Source organism: Hipposideros armiger, unplaced genomic scaffold, assembly GCF_001890085.2.
Source record: "Hipposideros armiger isolate ML-2016 unplaced genomic scaffold, ASM189008v1 scaffold_192, whole genome shotgun sequence".
Classification (NCBI taxonomy): Eukaryota; Metazoa; Chordata; class Mammalia; order Chiroptera; family Hipposideridae; genus Hipposideros; species Hipposideros armiger.
The window spans coordinates 1,246,867-1,265,343 of NW_017731542.1; the positions used below are offsets into that span (position 1 = coordinate 1,246,867).

Here is an 18,477-nt window from a genome sequence, read left to right on the forward strand (position 1 = left end):
AACTGAATACTAAGAAGGTTAAGTATTTTACTCAACAAGATGGTGCCAGCTATAGAAGTAAAATCCTACCTCAAAAGAATTTTACATTTTTAACATAATAGCCATTATATCTGATTATAAAAATAATAATTGACTGTATAACATTTGAGAAGTATAAGAAAAGAAAACCTCCCTTTATTCCATCAAAGATAACTACTGCCAATGATTTTGATGTATTTCCTTCTTTGATATATTTCTTTTCAGTTACTTCTGTGCAACTTACAAACTACCTATCTATATGGCTACTTACCTATCTATCTACCAACCATTCGAATATATATATATATTTACATGGCTAGGGAAGAAGTAAAAGTCAATCCTCTGAAATAGAAGAATGAAAGTTGCTTGGGGAGAAACCAAGATGACAAACAGTTTAGATCTACAGAGAAAGACAAGGAGAAGAAGAGGGACGGGGAAAGGAGGTTGAGGAAGAGACAGACAGACAGACAGACAGGGACTTACTTCCTTCATTTCTGACCTCGTCCTCACTCTTGGTTGTGGGTTTCCTGAGTGGTGAAATTACTCATGTTCTTCACCTGGAGAGTCCTACCCTTCATTAAAAATAAGACCCATCATTACATGAGGATCTCATTTTGTTTGCTCCAATTCTAGCTTTCAAAAGTCCTTTGAGGAAAAAAATGAGAACTCTGATCCAACTTGCTTTAGTTCAACATTCTAAGAAACAACCAATGCCATTCACCTTCCTTCATATTTCTGACTTAATTAAGAGCAAACCTGCTGCCAGAATTAGACGACCAAGGCCATGCCACTGAAGATCTTCCTAGCACAGTGCCAGCCCCCTCATCTGTGGTCCATTCATATCTATTTAGCTTTCTGAGGATTTTAACCCATCATTCCCACTAGGCACTGCATTTCTTCAGAGCTGTTTCTCAAATCATGCCAGCCATAAAAATTCTGTCGTTAACAGTGAACAATCACAACTATATAAAATTACCCACTGTCTAGTGCATAAAACTCATTCCTTTTTAAAAATAGTCCTTTATTTTTAGCATCCCTTGTTGCCGACTGCATTGAGTTGGTTGGCTCAGTCATCAATCAAGCATTTCTTTATTTTACAAATGAATATCGAGGGCCCCGTGCAGTAAAAAGAGCCCCGCTTGGCTCTGTAGGCAGACGGCACTGAGCTCACATTTTTGCACCATCATTTCATGGTTTGGGGGCCTTGGGCAAGTACCCTCACTCCTCCGAGCCAATGTTCCTATGCAGTCAAATGGAGATAAAAAGATCTAGCTTGTAAAGACATTACAAAAACTAAAAAACTTTTAAAACATAGTCAGTACTCAACAAGCATAGTTTTCTCCAAGTTCTTATGTGCTATGGAGCTTAAAGGTAAGTAAGATATAGACAAGCCCCTCTACAGAAGAATCTTATAAGCTAAAAAGGAACATGATTCAAATTATAGATCATTATAATACCAAAAAAAGTGGTAAGTGATCAGAGGAATAAAGAATGCTATTTTGGGTCAAATAAGAGATTGTATCTTGTTAGAGGGTCTCAGAAGATTCCCCAGGAGGAGAAGCATTTGAACTGAACTAACCTAGTTAGGACAGGGGAGACACGCGAGAGGCAGGCACTGGGCGGAGAAGGCAGAAAGGCATTCCAAACAAAGGGGAGAGCTGGAACACAGGTTGATGATGATAATGGCGACGTCAACCATTTGTTCAAGTTTACTATGTTCCAGGTACTTTTCTAAGCTCTCATCATATTACCTACTTTAATCCTCTTCACAATCCTAAGAGGAAACAGAGACACAGAGATACTAAGTTCTTGCTCAGGGTCACAAAGCAAGGAAGTGTCAGGGAAAGCGTTCAGACCCAGCAGACTATCCTCAGAACCCACCCTCTGGCCCAATACCCAGGCTCCTTCCCTAATGAAAGTCCAGTGCTTCTCTAACAACAAAACAAAATCCAGGAAAACATTGCCCAGGACTCCATGAAAAAGCAATAAACCTTCAAATTAATAACTTCCACCTGTAATCAGTGAATACATATTTATTGCACTCCTATAATTTCTTATTTGACAATGAAGGCAGAACTCTTTCAATATATTTAAGGACTGTAATTATACATGTATGTTTTAAAATTATCTCAATACATTTTCATTAGACCTAAATCCTCATTCAGGAAACCCTGTGGACATCCACTACGAGGCAGCTGACATGCATGTCCATGCACTAGACTAGAGGATACTCGCAAGGCGAAATTTCTCTGACATTTCCGTGAATTCTTAAGGGAAATAAAAACTGAGAAAGAAAGAAAACAGAATGAGAAAAAGAATAAAAAACATGGAATACTATTCTGCCATAAGAAAAGATGAAATAGTGCCATTTGCGGCAACATGGCTAGATCTTGAAATTATAATGCTAAGAGAAATAAGGCAGACAGAAAAAGTAGAGAACTATATGATTTCACTGATACGTGGGATATAAAACTGAAAGCAATAAAAGAACAAGACAAACAAATGAAGAAACAAAACTCATAGACACAAACAGTTTAGTGGCTCCCAGAGGGTAAGGGGGGAGGGGGTGGTAGAAGAGGATAAAGGGGATCAAATCTATGGTGATGGAAGGAGAACTGACTCTGGGTGGTGAACACACAATGTGATATGCAGATGATGTATTACAGAATTGTACACCTGAAATCTAAAAAAATAAAAATAAAAATCAGAGATAGATCAATTGTCCAGTAGATGAGAGGGTAGTGACATGGGGAAAATCTTGGATGATCTGGTTCTTGTTCTTGCTCAGCTGTGTGCACTGGGACAAGTCTCCTGATCTCTTAGGACTCAGGACACTCGAGCTTGAAGATTCTAAGTTTTACTTTGATGGCCATTCACAATTGCACTACTTCCAAAGCCCTGAAATCCTTATTCAACCACAATTTAATGTCTTCATATGGTACTTCATTAAGATGTTATGACTCAGTAAGTTTTTAACATATCATTTTGGGGAGCCACCTTTCATATGTCCAGTAAATAACAGACCTGACTGATCAGTGAAAATCACCTGAAACCAACCCTGATTCTGCATAGTGGCTGATGTTGGAGCAAGAAGAAAATCACAGCCAAAGAACAAAATCCTCACCCTTTTCTCCCAAAGCCAGAGCTATTGTCTTTCTCACACTGAACTCTCACTTCTGATGTTCCATGATATTAAATTTCTAAAACTGAGCATGAAATCTTTTGGATTTACCCCATATGGCTACACCAAAAAGACAACTACAAGGCAAGCAATCCAAAGCCCTATGTGCCCAAAAGATAGCATCTTAGTTACAACAACTTCCTATGATATAGCACAAGGGAGCATTTAAAATATTAAACTCTCACGAAGTTAAATCTTAGATTTTTCTTTGATTTCCGAAAGAGATTGAAATTTAAAATATTAGGTATGATTGTTGGTTTCATTTATAAACCAAGAAAGGAGTTTAATTATATATATGTTTGATTATCACCACTTACCTTCATTATAGGAGTGCATTATAATTGGTCTGATTACTGGATTTGTCAATTATACAATCAATGCCAATCAAGCAAAGGGATATGCTTTGGGAACGAATGGTATAACACTAAAATTCCTTTTCTAAAATAATTATCACAATTTTGTATAATTATTCCATATGTGGCAAGTGTTGAAATGATTTGAAATATGCAAGGAATTGGAGCTAGAGAGAGTAAAATTGGGGAGGAGTAATAAGGATAATTATTTCTATTATCACAAGGACCTTAAATGATAAGTAGACACATTCCATGACAACATCTCCAATTTCTGACCAAAACCCCTGTTATAAACACTAGAGTGTCTGATAAAGCATAAAACCTTACAATAACATTCTGAAACAGGTATTAATTAGATTAAGTGAGAAGCTACTTTTGTCTTCAATTTATTTTTATTCAAAAGTTTAGAAACCATTAGAACATAATTTTCTAGATGAAAAATATAAAGCATTTGGAAACTTTTTAAAAGAAAACTAGAGTGAAAACATTTAGTAACTAGAAACTATTGTTGTTTTTTTTAAAAAAAGTTCCTGATATCACCATAATAATAACTGCAAACCGTTAGGTCTATGTCATTTCAATCAACACTTGAGCAATTAGATGCGAAGCTTTTTCCCCTCCAAGTAAATCTAATAACATGAAAATGTCATTTGTTTTTACTCCACTAGAGGGTAGTCTCTCAAAACTAGGGCTGGAGTCATGAATTTAGCCCGCTTCTGACCTGTTGATAAATTAATCCTCATGTTCCATTCTTGTCAACAAGATGTTTCTCTAGTATACTAATTAAGGTTGTAAAACATGCATTTTTTACATTGCTGTCTATTTATTCATAGGTGTTCCTGCAGAAATCTACATTGCTATGCTTTTCTGTTTCTTTTCCCAATTTCTGATAATTCAGTAAGTGTTTTACCTATGGGGTATATAGAAGTATATTTTGCTGGTAAATATACATTCAGAGTTAATAGGTCTAAGAATCCAAAAAAAATTGTTTTCTTGAGGATTTAATCTATTACAGTTGAAATACTCCCCCAGAACAGTAAAACATACACCCTACACACACCACACACACACACACACACACACACACACACACACACACACACACACACACACACAAACACCTCAACACATGTACCCACTCATATGTGGCAGATTGGCTAAATGACATCTAGAAAAGTGGGTGAGTGTAATTGGAAATACAGATTGAAAAAAGAAAACCTCATATATCAGTGTTGTGGATGATAGAGAAGCAAATACACGCTTTATTTTAAAAATCTGGTCAATTCAGATAAGAAATGCCATTGCTTTAAAAAGAAAAAGGTGTTACTGAACAGTAAGCACGTATGCTAAATTAAACAGGACCTATAGAGGACCAAATGCCACTCAAACAGCTCCAAGCAGCTCTAATAATCCAGCCGTCCTGAGCCTCACAGGGGGTGTCAGAGGCTGTGCGTCCGCGTCCCTCCCGGGTGTTTTGAATATTTGGAAATTTCTTATTAGTAGTGTGCCCTGCTGTTTTGAGAGAAAAAATACAGTTTCTCTGAAAGACTGATAACCTACAAATGGGAAAACTTGTCCAAAAATTCCACCCCCTCAAAAAAAAAAAAAAAGGATAGAAGGAAGAAGGATGGATGGAGGGACGGGAGGAAGGGAGGGAGGGGAAGGGGGCGGGAAGAAACGGTACCTAGGAAAATATGCAAACCTGTTTCATTTATTTGTATCCTAAGCAGCAGTGTCACAGAACAGACAGGTTGCTCCAGCCAACCAGACGGGAGCAGCCGCGAGTGCTCCGTGCTGGCAGTCCGAAGCGATTGGCTCCTCTCTGGGGAGCGGAGGGCGCTCGGTTATTAATGAGCGCCGAGCAGGCAGCACCATGTCAGTGTGACAACTGATCGGGTGAGCGATGCAGCAGTAACCCCCACGGAGACGCGCAGAAGGAAGGCGGGCCAGCCCCCAGGCTCTGCCTGCCCTGGATGGCGAGCCCCAGCCTGCAGACCGAGAGGGTTCCGGGGGAAGGAGGGCGGGAGCCCCGCGGCAGCCGCCAGCCTGCCTTTCCGTTTTAGAGCAGGGAGAGATCAGTGTGCGCCGGCATGCGTGCCTCTCTGTAGTACATGTGTGTGCCCGCTGTATTCCACGCGCACGGGCGCCGCTTTTCAGCCGGCCAAGAGCACAGCCATGTGAGGATCGCGCAACGACGGAGCTGAGGGGTCCGCGCGCTCCGGGGACGCAGGCGGCGGGGGAGGCAGAAACTGCTCTGGCGAGGTAAGTTGGAAACATACATTTCTATTGAATCGGCCCCTGTTTCTTGTGGAGTTGCTGCTTGGTTTTTTGCGCCTAGATTCTCCTTTGATGTTTGCTTCCTGTCTGGATTCCAAGGGCATTTTTCTTTCCCTTTTACTTTTGGGAAGAAACGCAGAAGCCCTGGGGCTGTGTGCATGCCTCGCTGTGTGCGCGACGCTCCTCCATGCATTTACGAGCTCGAACGCCCATCAGAGGATGTGAGTGGGAGAGAGAAAGCCATGCTGGGGGGAGGAGAGAGAGGAGGCAGAGAGAAGGGGGACAGTGAGAGAGAAGAAGAGAGGGGAGCATGGGAGGGGGCGCAGGGGTTTCCCCCCGTTTTTTCTTCTCAGTATTTGTAATGAAAAGCAGATCGCACATCATGCTGTGTTTTGAAACCAACCTCCCAATTGGGGCGTTTTTTCCCCCCCTTTCACCTAGTGGATGGAGATAAAGGCAAGCGTTGCTGTGTGTCAAGAGCTAAAACCACTGAGCAGAGTGAGGCATGAGCATATCACAAACGGTGATTGAATTTCTGCCAGGCTGCATCTCAGGGGTTGGGGTAAATGACTTCCCTTTACTAACATGCCCTCGCTGGTCTGAAGGGACAGTGCAAATGTCTGATTGCTAATACAGCTGGATCCGACACATGCTCGGCAAAAGGATCCCAGGAACCAGAGGAGTTCCTATCTTTTCTGGTAATTAACAGCCTCGCAGCAGGATGGCTTTAATGCACATTTCCCGTTGAAGAAGATTGTTTGTTCAGACCAACTGCTCCGTTCCCTTTGCCAGTATTGAACCGGGTAGCTTCATTCGCCTCTAATTTATTCATTTTTAACAATATGTCCTTGTTTTCCGTGCCTATCATTTTAGTAAAAGCGGCTTCATGAATATGAGTAGAACGCTCCCAATTTAGCGAAAAGGGGATCATGTGACAAATAAGGAGAAAATGAGGACTCAAAATATCTCCCTAGAAAACAGTGTGCCCTGGTCCTATAAATATTCCTCCTAACTGACATTTCTCCTCTTTAGTTTCAGAAGCAATGCCTTTGAGACAGAATTACTCTCAGTAAACTATGAGCATCCGTGTAGCAATGATTCATGGAAGACAGTGCGGGTTAATTTACACTTCCAGTCTTGTCAAAGGAAGCAGCTACTCAGAGTGTGCTTTCAAACAGACAACATCCATTGAGGATGTCCATGGAAACATTCACGACCCCCTTTAAGGGACCTGTGAAGGCACTAAAACAAACCTAGTATTTACATTTCAGTTTCTGGAACTTGTCCCCCCTCCCCCTTTAGTTCAACTAACCAAACAGTTAACAGCGTCTGCTTCTTTCAGACTGCATGTGATTTCTCCCTACAACTGTGATTTCAGAGTTATCGTTGGTCCCCTAGTGTATGATATGAACCAAAACCAATAATAATAATAATAATAATAATCAGCCACTTTCCCATAAATGTGTCCAAAGCTGAGCCACTTTACAATGTGTAATGTAAGAAGCCAATTAATTCCAGTGACCTTTGCAAACGGTGACAATGCAGCAGCTGACAATATGCCACTGGCTTCGATTTCTCCCTGTGTAAAACGCACAAGTTTAAGCAAAGGTTTCTTGCTCAGCTGAAAAAGGTGCTGAAGCACTGCTCGCATGTTGGCAGGCTTGCTCGCTCTGCCTCTCACGCCACCTGCAATCTATAGAAAAACCAAGATGATTTATTACAAAGAGGAAACAGGGCTGTGTTGGCTTTTCTGCAATTCATGACAAGTGCTGCTTTGGCCACAGAACAGACCCGGTGTTTTGAGGCACCCTCTAAGTTCCTAGCCAAGAGGAAAAGCTGGAAGTGGGTGTCCAAGCTCCCCGTTTCAAACTCCTGGAGAATGTAGCATTGCAGTATTGATCCCAAGTATTTCTCAGACCTTTTCCAGGGAAACTTTTCATAGCAAACACACGCATTCTTAAATCCTGCCCAGCCTGTTTTAAAATTGCAATCAATGGCACCTAAGAATGGTGGATTCAGTTCCTAACCTAGTAAAGCTTCACAGGCATATTCTGTGGATTACAGAGATCAATAACATGCTCTCTTGCATCTGAGAAATACAATCACTCCAGGCCCCCCGTGTTGTCACTCAGTATGTGCCAGTGAGTTTGCTGATCTGACCAGCATGTACCAGTGCAGATGATGGACACAAGAGCAGCCTGGGAGATGTAACCACGGTGCCCCTCAGTCATGTAGTCATACCAGAAATAACAGCTTTCAGGCAAGAGAAGCTGCAAAGGACCGTCTTTTCAGGGTGTCCCTTGTCATGGGCAAACGCTGAGTTAGAATGCTGATGAGGAGGTGGCATTTTTTTTTCTTGGCTTGTTGTCGTTGCTGTTAATGGTTTAAGAAGCACTGCTATCAGCTTTCTAGGCCAGTAATTTAGGGACCTATGTAAAAGCGGATCAAGTTATGATTCACTAACTGTATTTTATTATTTCTTTGTTCTGTTTTTACACATATTGCATTTTTTTTTCTTCCTCACAAAATGGGTTTCATGTTTTACTTCCCCCCGCCCCCTCTGAATTTTTTCTGGTGGAAAACTCCTATGCAATGTGGGATTGCGATGTTTATTACAAACTAATTAAGTTGATCAGAAAGGTTTGAAACCTAAGTTAAAAGAAATAACACTAGTGTAAGTTAAATGTTATTGCTTAATTAGCAGTCCTGGACGATGGTCACAGGCGAGGTAGCTGTTGAGGAGTCTGAAGGAGATCATTACAAGGAAGCTAATGGTGTGCTAAAAAACAAGCCCCTCCTTCCAGCCTCAGTTAGGATGCCCCCAAAGAATAATTTAAAATAAAGTAGCTGTAGCCAGTCTGGAGAAATGCTGGACATGGCCGCAGCCCACTGAAATGTTCCATGTAGAAATGGTTCTGAGGATTTAGCCACTTAGGCATCACTCCCTGGTCCCATGAAACTACAAAGAGCAGATGAACACGAGCTAACACATTAGTACTTGTTGTCAGCGCTGTCAGAGATAAAGCTCTGAACTGGTCTGCAAGGAGAGCTACAGAAAGCACGGCTGTGTGGCACCTGAGCACGCGTCCCACCCAGGGCTCCCTGAATACTCCCCCTTCTGACCAAGGGGTGTCTGCTTAGACACCAGGAACTGGATGGTAACAACTGTCCCTGGGAACCATGGGAGAAGAGATCAGATTCTAATACAAAGGGAGTAGTGATGCCAGAGGATAGAAAAAGTCAGGGGAGAAACAAAAATGTTTCCTGATGGGAGGGGTAGGAAAAGACCACCACAGATACGATTTAAAGGTCTTAAATAAGGGTTAGCAAGAAGACAAAATGCCCAGCTCCAATCTTTGTGAAGGAATATAGTGCCCATGGAGCCATCTACCCTAGCTCCATAATGATCAAGTGTATGCATGCTATTATGTTCACTTATCTTTAGGCTGTGATGCGGGAGGGCTATATTTTTAAAGGTGCAGTTAATAAAAGCACATTACACAGCTTCATCCTAGGGGAGTATAGAAGGGAACATGTTTTCCTGTATTGGGTTGAAAAGGACATGCTGTAGATACTCTATTATGCTCATTTCACAGGTGAAGAAACTGAGGCCCCGAGGGTTTAACGTCTTTGCCCCAAATCACACTACTCTCAGAGGCAGAAGGGAATGCCCTAGAGTGTTCCCTCCAGTAAAAGTCTGCCTCATCAGTCTTTCAAACATAGTATTTTTTCAAGAAATAAGGGGGAAAAGGGTTGTAGATATGTGCCAAAATTACATGAAATAAAAAACTTAGGGAATGTTACCCAGATAACCAAGTACTCTAAAGCCAAAGCAGACATTCAGTAATGGAAGCAGTAACAACTTGTTGAGTAAGTAATACCCAAACACTGCAAGCCCGTACATAATCCATCTTTTGGATACAGTCTACTATATTTTGTAATAAGTCATAAAAATTACAGCTTTGCCCTGTTTTTAAGACACCTTAATGAAAACACTGCTATGGCTCACCCACGGAGATTCAGCTATTGACCGTCCAGTAGGAGTTTTTCCAGGAAGTCTGCAGGCTGACCCCATCCTTGCTCGCCGGGTTTCGCTGGGACACTTAAGTCACTTCCATGAGCCCTCTTCATTTACAGTGTCCCTTCTCGGGATCCATGCTCCCCTCGATGCCTCACTGGGAAGCTGGGGGATCGCCCCCTTTCCCTCCCTCCGTGTCCCCCTCCCCCACCTTGTCTTTTGTTCCCAAAGTTAGAACGACAGCCTTTGTAGACAACGACACCCCTCCTTGGTGTCACAGCCCTAGTTCTCCCTGCTGGCAAACTTCTCTCTGTTTCTAAATGTGCTCTCCAAATCTTGCTTACGTTAACAACTAACTGACACAAAACCTTTGGGGGCATGAACAAGGACACAAAAATAACACATAGTTGTGACTGTTGGTTTAGAGCTCTACTGTTTACAGAGCACTTTTCCGGCCATGACATTTCTCCTCACCACAGTCTGGTGAGGTGCACATGACGATCTTTTAAGACGGGAGAATGGAGCTCTGTGAGGTTAGAGACCTGTCACAGTCAGGATGCCAGCACATGGAGGAGCTGGGAACTTCTGACTCCGAAGATGGCTGCGGCCCTGATCATAGTACTAACTGGCACGCCGTGAGCCTCTCAGTGAAGATCCGGCCCCTTTCTCCTGAACTCCCGCTCCAGACTCACACCCCCACGTTCTAGATCCTTTGCGCCATACAACACTACATGTGGGTAGATTTCCACAGAGAAAAGTCCATGCTTCTTAATTTAAATCACAGATAGTGACATGCTCAAGTTAAACAAGGAAGACACAACCAATATCTATTCTTGGAGAAAAAGACTGCATGCCATTCTACCTACTCACGCCTATGTTTGTCTGATAGCATTAGCACTTTGATAAACAGGTACTCGTTCAAAGGGCGCAGAAGCTAGACAAAATGGGATGAGGGTTCAGGCATGTCCCAGGATGCTAGAAAATTATGAACAAAGTCCTCAAAGTCCCTTGAAGCACCCCCAATAAAGTGCTAACATAAAAGCCATTTCTTGAGCATCTCCTTCCTGGTCAGTCTTGGGGAGAAAATGACACACAGAGACCCAAAAAGCCAGTAAACATATTCACACGATCCTGAGAGCCCTTTCTAGGGGAGATTTCGTCTTTCAAAAGCAGTGTCATCCTTACAATAAACAAAAGTCCCTCAAACACAGGTTCTGCAGGCTGTCACACGTCAAGCTTTACTTCTCGAAAGTGAAACAGGCCACAGATACACAGATACTCTGTTAGGAAGGACTGTGAACATCACTGCTTTTTTCCAGGTCTGCACTGAGAAGGCCCACAGACTCCACAGAGAATCAATCAAAGGCGTAGTGTCAACAGGCACCAATCTCTATTCCCACGGACCTGAAGCCCCTGGGATTCCATTCCCTGAGGAGTGAGAGAGGAGGCAGTGGCTCCTGCCATGTACAGAGCACGGATCCCAGCAATGGGAGACCGCGAGTGCCAGGGCCAAGCAGGGCCTTCCGGAAGGTTCCGGACTCAGCACACTCACTGACGACATGAGTGATAGTGGACATTTTTACCACAGAAAACACTTAAAGAGGCCTCATTTTCATTGTGGTAGAGAGGACTTATTTGTGCTTATTACAAATTTTCTCTAAAGTTACAGAATTAAATAAATAAGACGACTATAAAGAAACAAAGGCAAACATTTTAGTAAATTCATTCCACAGGAGTAAAATTTGCTCCGTAATATCTCAAGTCTCATAGCGCCAATAGGTCAAGACATTTAAATTACATTCTCAACTGATTTACAGTTTACTTTTGTTAAGAAAAAATAAAGACTCAAACAATGCTAATAGCAGACATGTATTTTCAGAGATATAGGTCAAGCTGGCATTTGTGTCATTAGAATATTTTCCTCATCCCTATATTCATACGCCCCAGACAAACTGGTCTTCTCATTGTGGGTTCTACATTTATTTCTATTTTCATCAAAAATGTGTCACTCAGAAACGCCAAATACTGAATATATTCTACAAAGAGTATAGGGGACCACGATGGCCTTTGCTGAATTTTAATAAGTATAGGGGGTAATTTCAATACACATCTGGACAGATCAGTTTTATATTTTTAGTTCTCCCAATGCCAAGGGGCTAAGGGCTTTACACTACACATTCCTAAGGCTCTGAGAACAAGACAACAGAAAAAGCGAAAATGGGACGGAGTGCAGGTCACAGTGCTGTATCACTGAACAGCAAGCACAATACGATGGAAGGAAAAACCCAGTGCTACCACCACCTCGGAAAAAGAAATATGTTCTGAGCACACAGAAAACTTGGAAGCTCTATTCCTAGTAACTCCTGAATGAAAAGCATATAAAATGCCAGTATAAGATATGAGCGTAGACTGTATTCGTCCAACAAGTCAATTTCTTCTGTGAGCAGCTGAACGGATTCTGTTCCCAAACACATCATTTGTATTTGTCCCTCTCCCTGTAGCTGATCACCCACACATTCTTTAGACGAACACTACAGCTGCTCAAAGAGATTGTGATGTCATAAGGCGATGCTGTTCAGCGAACTTTTAAACTCAGTGAGGCGTTTGCCAAACTATCATTTCCTGTAATGAACAAGCAAATTCCATGTAAATAACAGTCTCATTTTTCATTTACACTCCAAAACATGCCTCAATATGCTGCTGGTGGACAAAGTGGGCAAAGGAAGTAAGAATTAAATGTTTATGATATAAAATACTGTAAGCAGAGACCCTAAGAGTTCATTCAGATCACATGGTGTCTCTTAGGCAATCCTTTACTGGCTAAGGGGAGGACAAACATTAGCAGCTCTCGTTTACTGCACATGAGTGTTTTCTGTGCCAAACATTGCACTAAGCACTTCACATGCATGTTCTCATGTACCCCTCAGAATAACCATCTGAAGCAAGTAATATTAACCCCATTTACAAAGGAGGAAAAGAAGGCTTAGAGAAGAAAAGCAACGTGCCTCAACTAATTCAAGGCAGGAAAGGAGAAGGAACCTAGGTTAGCTCGACTCTTTGTGCAGGGGGACAGCACTGCCTCTTGTTGGTGCCGCCTGAATCCAGCTAGTCTACACTGCCTTCAGGGAGTGAAAGTGTCTATCGAAACGCAATCACTCCATTTATCATTCCATTCCACATGTTGTGCTCATACTAGGATAGCATCTCTTTGTAGCACACATTCATTGTCTCTTCTTGTTTCTTATTTCTGAGATAAGATAGATGATTTACTTATTTACATATAATTAACTATCATCATCCATTGGATTAATTAAAATGAGTTTTGCAGCCTGGTTCCCAGCCAGACCTGTGAACTAGAAGCTTCTAATCTTCTGCTTTCCCCATTTTTTCTGTCTAGTAGAATTCGACACGCTTCTTTACCTGAGGTCATGCAGTGCAGTAACTGGCACAAAGAAAAAATGCAAAGCTTAGCTCATAGGTCTCAGTGTTCATCCTTTATAACAATACTCTGTGGGTCCAATTCCAATGTGTGGGCCCTTTCTTTCCTGTGCATTCTCTTTTACACAAGGAAGTTCGTTAGACAACCTGAAATTTTCACTGCTAGTAGGATCATCAATTTTCAATGGGATCCATCAACCCTCCTCAGTATTACTAAGCTTCTAACTCGGCAAAGTTAATTGAAGAGAGCTCTGATCCGATTTTTGAACTGAGCCTGCTGAGCCAAACCTAAAACTTCTGCAGAAGTGCTCTATAGCAGCTGTTTGCAAAACTTGAGCGCTTCTCGCTGAATGACCTCCCCAAAGAGCTATCAGAGGAGCCTTTCCATTGGACTGTCCTACATAGAAAAAGCTGAATGTGAAATTAAGGCCAAAATATTACTGAGGATTCTCCCAATGATTAGGTAGGAATGGAGTTTAGAGAGCTCGCATCCATAAACGTTTTCTTTCCAGAATGAAGATAGTTCTGAAAATCTTAAGTCAGTAGGCAACTGAAAAATAAAATTAATGTAATGTCTGTGCATCATGAATAACCTAACTCAACACGTGCAAGAAATAAAGAAGGACATGTACAATTTTAAGTTAAGTGATTGGATTGTTTTCACCTGGTACCTGTCAGTCACATACAATGATGGTGAGGAGGAGAAGAGAGAGGCAGAAGGGGCCGTGCTGGCCGACAGCTATTCACCACACACCACAGCCCGGGCATAGCTAAGCCCTGTACACTTCTCATCTCACCTCAGTTCACAACTCCAGGAGGGGACAGAGGCTGACAACAGAAAGCATTTACCCAGCTTTTCCTGGGGCAGCGTCCTGATTGAACCCTGAAGGTCTGACTCCAAAGCCCATTCTATTAACCCATGCTAGTGTGCCTCTCATATCACATATTTCTTAGAATGAGCACAATATATTTCTCCTCTGAGAAGCATTTTACTTTTTTAAGCAGAAACATCCAACAACATAGCTTTAAGCTCCTTGGCTTATATAATAATGAATCGAACTTTACAAGTTTAACACATGGTGCAACCTGATTAGTACTTCATGAATAATAAAACGAACACTTAATATAATTCAACTCATGTCAAGTAAAAGTATTACTTGCAGATTTTCTACTTAAACCTCATTAATGTTGTACCTTCAGAAGTACAATGTATAAAAAAAATGACCATAGTTGAATTCTAAAAGGACTTATGAAAATCTAAGTTCTGTATCATTTCTTAGGGAATAGAAATCAGAAAATAAAGGAAGTCTTCATCATAAATACCTTGCAAATTGAACATTAGAACAATGTTTCAACCCTATCCTTCACCTCTGGATGTTGCTCACCAGATTTGGGAATTATTTGAAAACTTCTTTGTATTTTTTTAATGTCTTGTACACCGAGAAAAGAGGATGAACACTGATAACACCAGCTGAAGGTAAAGATATATTGAGTTCTCAACTTCACTTAAGCAGGGGACTTCCCTTTTGACATAACTATGTTTAATTATCAATCAATGTGCTACTCTGTACTTTACTTGATAGGGACTTCTATGAATCTTTGAAAGGAAAGATTCTAAATAATATACCACTTAGTCATTCATTTAGACATACTACATAATGGCCATTTAATCAATACCATTGATACAGCCATCATTAATGAATAGAACCTTGAGATACTGACAAGGAATGATGTAATGACACAGCAAGCAGAACTAAATCTATTGATCTGTCGACCTACCTACCTACTTACCTGCCTATCATCTTAACTTTCTTATCTTAACAGGTGCCATTCTATCAAGATTTTTGCTGGTATCACATCCCCAAAGTATCACTAAACACATTTCATTATCTAGATTATATAGATATATATTTTGCTTCATTTTTAACATAAAAGCAAAGTTTATTAAGCTGTATCTGTGATGACCTACATCAAATTCACTTGGGTGCTTATTTGTAACACAGAATCTCTGAGAGTGACACCTAAAACTCTCTAGTAATTTTTTGCACCAAGTTCAGAACTAGCAGTTAAAGATTCAAATCCTTTTTCCTTGTCCATTGACATTTTTGTTTTAGTTTTAGTAAAAATCATTTATTTGTGATATACAATGAGTTGCTTGAATTTACACAGAATATGCATACAGTAGGTATACTGTGTTGTATTTTTCCCAAGAGAAGCCTGGGAACAGGGAATGGCTAAATGATCTAGGGTTTGATTGTACAGGATCTGAAAGAAACACTCAGGTGGATGCTCTAAGTTAATACGCTTGGGAGAACGCAGTAACGATAGCCTCTACTTCTAGCACCCCCAGTCTATACGGGTCTACCATCCATAGTGATTTCTTGACTCTCAGATGTCTGTAGGGTGGCAGATTACATATCCTTAGTAGGGGTGTCTACCAGAAATGGACAAAATCGTTTTCCCACATGTTCATGAATATTTTCAAATATTATACCACATTCTATAGGGGACTCAACTGAGGGTCACCCAGAAACTCCCACTGGCGTAATGAATGAATGAATTCTACACTGACTGTTGATTTGCCTTCAAATGTCATTGAATGATTTAAGGAGTCAGAACTGGTACAACAGGATCATGAAACAACGAGACATTTTACAGATATGAAGTCACTTGCTCAAAGTGACCTCACTATTGAAATACATAACTGGAACCAGAAACCAGGTGATTCAATACTTGCCTATTTCACAGAACATTGACTGTGATGGTAGAGCTTCAAAAAAGATTGGACCATATGTTCCAAACAAATCATTCCTTTTCCTAAGCACCATTATGACCAAAAGTTCCCAAACTCAACCTTACAGAGAAATTCAGCAGTGCCTTCTCTGTGAAGGGCCCATATCTGTACAACCTCCTAGCAGCTGGAGTCTGGCAGAGGCCCAATTCATATCATCCAGTCACTTTTCAAGATGCCTTTTTTGACTGGCATTTTATTGACAGTAATGTGTTGCTTCTGCTCTGCATCAAGCATGTTGATTTCTTGGGACTTGGGTTTTGAATTTGTGCCCTAAAGTGACTTTAGCTGAGAGTTGTTCTGTTTCATTTTTAAATCAGGAAAATAAAAGAAAAAAATATATATTAAACAGAAAACCACAAATTAGAAAAAAAAAAGGCAATCATACAAAAAGCAAGGCTATTTTTCCAAAATAGAAATAGAATGATCCAGCTCTTCGTGCTGTTCCACTGAAAATTTCTACTGCTCTTGAACAGTCCGCCCCAAATAGAAAAGACCCTGAGACCATGCGGCCCCAACCCTCTTTGCTGGCACACTAAGCAGATTTATAACACAGACAAAAGAATTACAATCTTTGAAATTATAAATCTCATGGCAAACTTATCTTAATTTTTATGAAAACCTTGTTGTAAGTTTCCTCCCAAAAGAATAGAAAAATATAGACTAGCATAGTATAGAATAATAAGCACTCAAGGCCCGGAGTTTGCTAAAATAATAACTGGAAATTGCTGACGATTAACAAGCTCTTCAAGACCATACAGTGTCCATTTATCATAATGACTTAACAGTGTATTCATTTTTCTCTCATTTGAAAAATCCTTCTTGTGAGTGCTAATGAATAATGTTTAAATTACATTTCAATAATCTCTGTCAGACTTTGTTTCCCTACCGAAATGTTGCCACATCTTAGAAGTGACAATTGTCCTCTTCCATCAGTGCAAAAAAGTTGTGTTAGCATTTTTGTAGATTTTTGTATATTAGCATTAACAAATGCACTTCTATAGCGCTGTCTGTTCCAGTGCCAACTTCATACAAGTGTGCACGCACACTGCACACACTTCACACACACAATCACTGGATGCTTTTTAACATGTGCCAGCTCTTAATAGTTCTTAACAGCTTATAAATATTTCACTTAAGTCTAGCCACACTTACTTGTACCTGGTGTCCAATCATTTTTCTTCTTCTAAGACATGCAATAACTCAGATGACAAGCACTGAGGTGCATGTTAAGAGTTGTTTTCATAGAAATAACCAGAAAAGAAAATTCTACAGTAAAATTCTACAACCATCTATGGGAATCAGAGTCAAATTCCATTCAAAAGCTCGATTTTCCTCTGCCATTTCTCCTCGTCTCACATCCTCGCTTCCAAACTAAGTTTTAGTTACCAAAATTTCTAAAAGCTATAATCATTATTATGATGATTATTCATTTGATAGTGATTACTGTTTAGTGATTACTTTCTATGTTTCCAGTGCAGTCTTAAGAACTATTTTTTTACATTAAGACCTTTCAATGCATTAATTTTTCACATCATCCCTCTGAGGTACTATTACCACCCACCTTTTAATAGATAAGGAATCAGTGACAAAGAGAAAGAACAACAGTCCATGTCTGACCCCTAATCACCAGGCTGCCTCTCGTGAACCCCATTCTGAGTGGGCCAGGGAATAAGATAAAGCATTTGCATTGCATTCTTGGGGGTCAGCGTGGGAACAGTGAAGTGATATATTCCCGTGATGCAGGTATGGGGGACAGGCTGCCTTTTCATTTTCACTTCCTGAGCCTAAGACCACTCATATCTCTGCTTTGGGCCTATATTCAGGTGACGTCTTTGAAAGCAAAATTGGAGATTCCTACTGTTGAAAGGTCCCTTCTCTCCATCCTTCACACATGCACATACATGTCTTCATTCCTCAGAGCCTGAGCTGGTTTTGCAGAGTTGGAAATTATGAACACCCAGGTAGAGAACAGACAGAAGCCATATCATCCCCCTACTCCCACTTTTTGTGTCCCGCTTTCCACTAAATGTACAGCAGCTCTGGGAGCTACAATTCCGTGTTGTTCTAGAGATGACAAAATTTTTGTCATCTGCTTTAGGTTTACCAAACGCCACCCCTTTTTTCTAGAAATGCTCTCACATCTGTTGCTAGTGCTCCAAGTTTATACACTTTGAGTGTCCTTATCCTGTCAGTTTAGTAACCCACACTATCACTTCGATGCTGCTGATTTTGTTTAAAAAGGGAGGGGGGATAACATATATGAAACTGCTCGCCGTGGTTGCTAGCAGTAGTTTAAGATAGTGCTACCTAATGGGAAAGGATCATCATTAATCCCCCTACAGAGCCTTGTTATGATTATTATTTTAACAAAAGCTAAAGAAAGATTTTTCAACGTAGA

The 18,477-nt window shown here is 40.8% G+C and overlaps 2 protein-coding genes across 2 annotated transcripts in view; one reads left to right on the forward strand and one right to left on the reverse strand.

The window, feature by feature from the left end:
- Positions 1–18,477, reverse strand: part of IMMP2L (inner mitochondrial membrane peptidase subunit 2) — a 772,705-nt gene that overhangs the window by 345,868 nt on the left and 408,360 nt on the right. The window lies entirely within an intron of this gene.
- LRRN3 (leucine rich repeat neuronal 3) overlaps positions 5,287–18,477 on the forward strand; it is a 35,303-nt gene continuing 22,112 nt past the window's right edge. The window contains exon 1 of the mRNA XM_019653031.1: positions 5,287–5,814. The gene's annotated coding sequence lies outside the window, so the exon portion shown is untranslated. The remainder of the gene's footprint in view (positions 5,815–18,477) is intronic.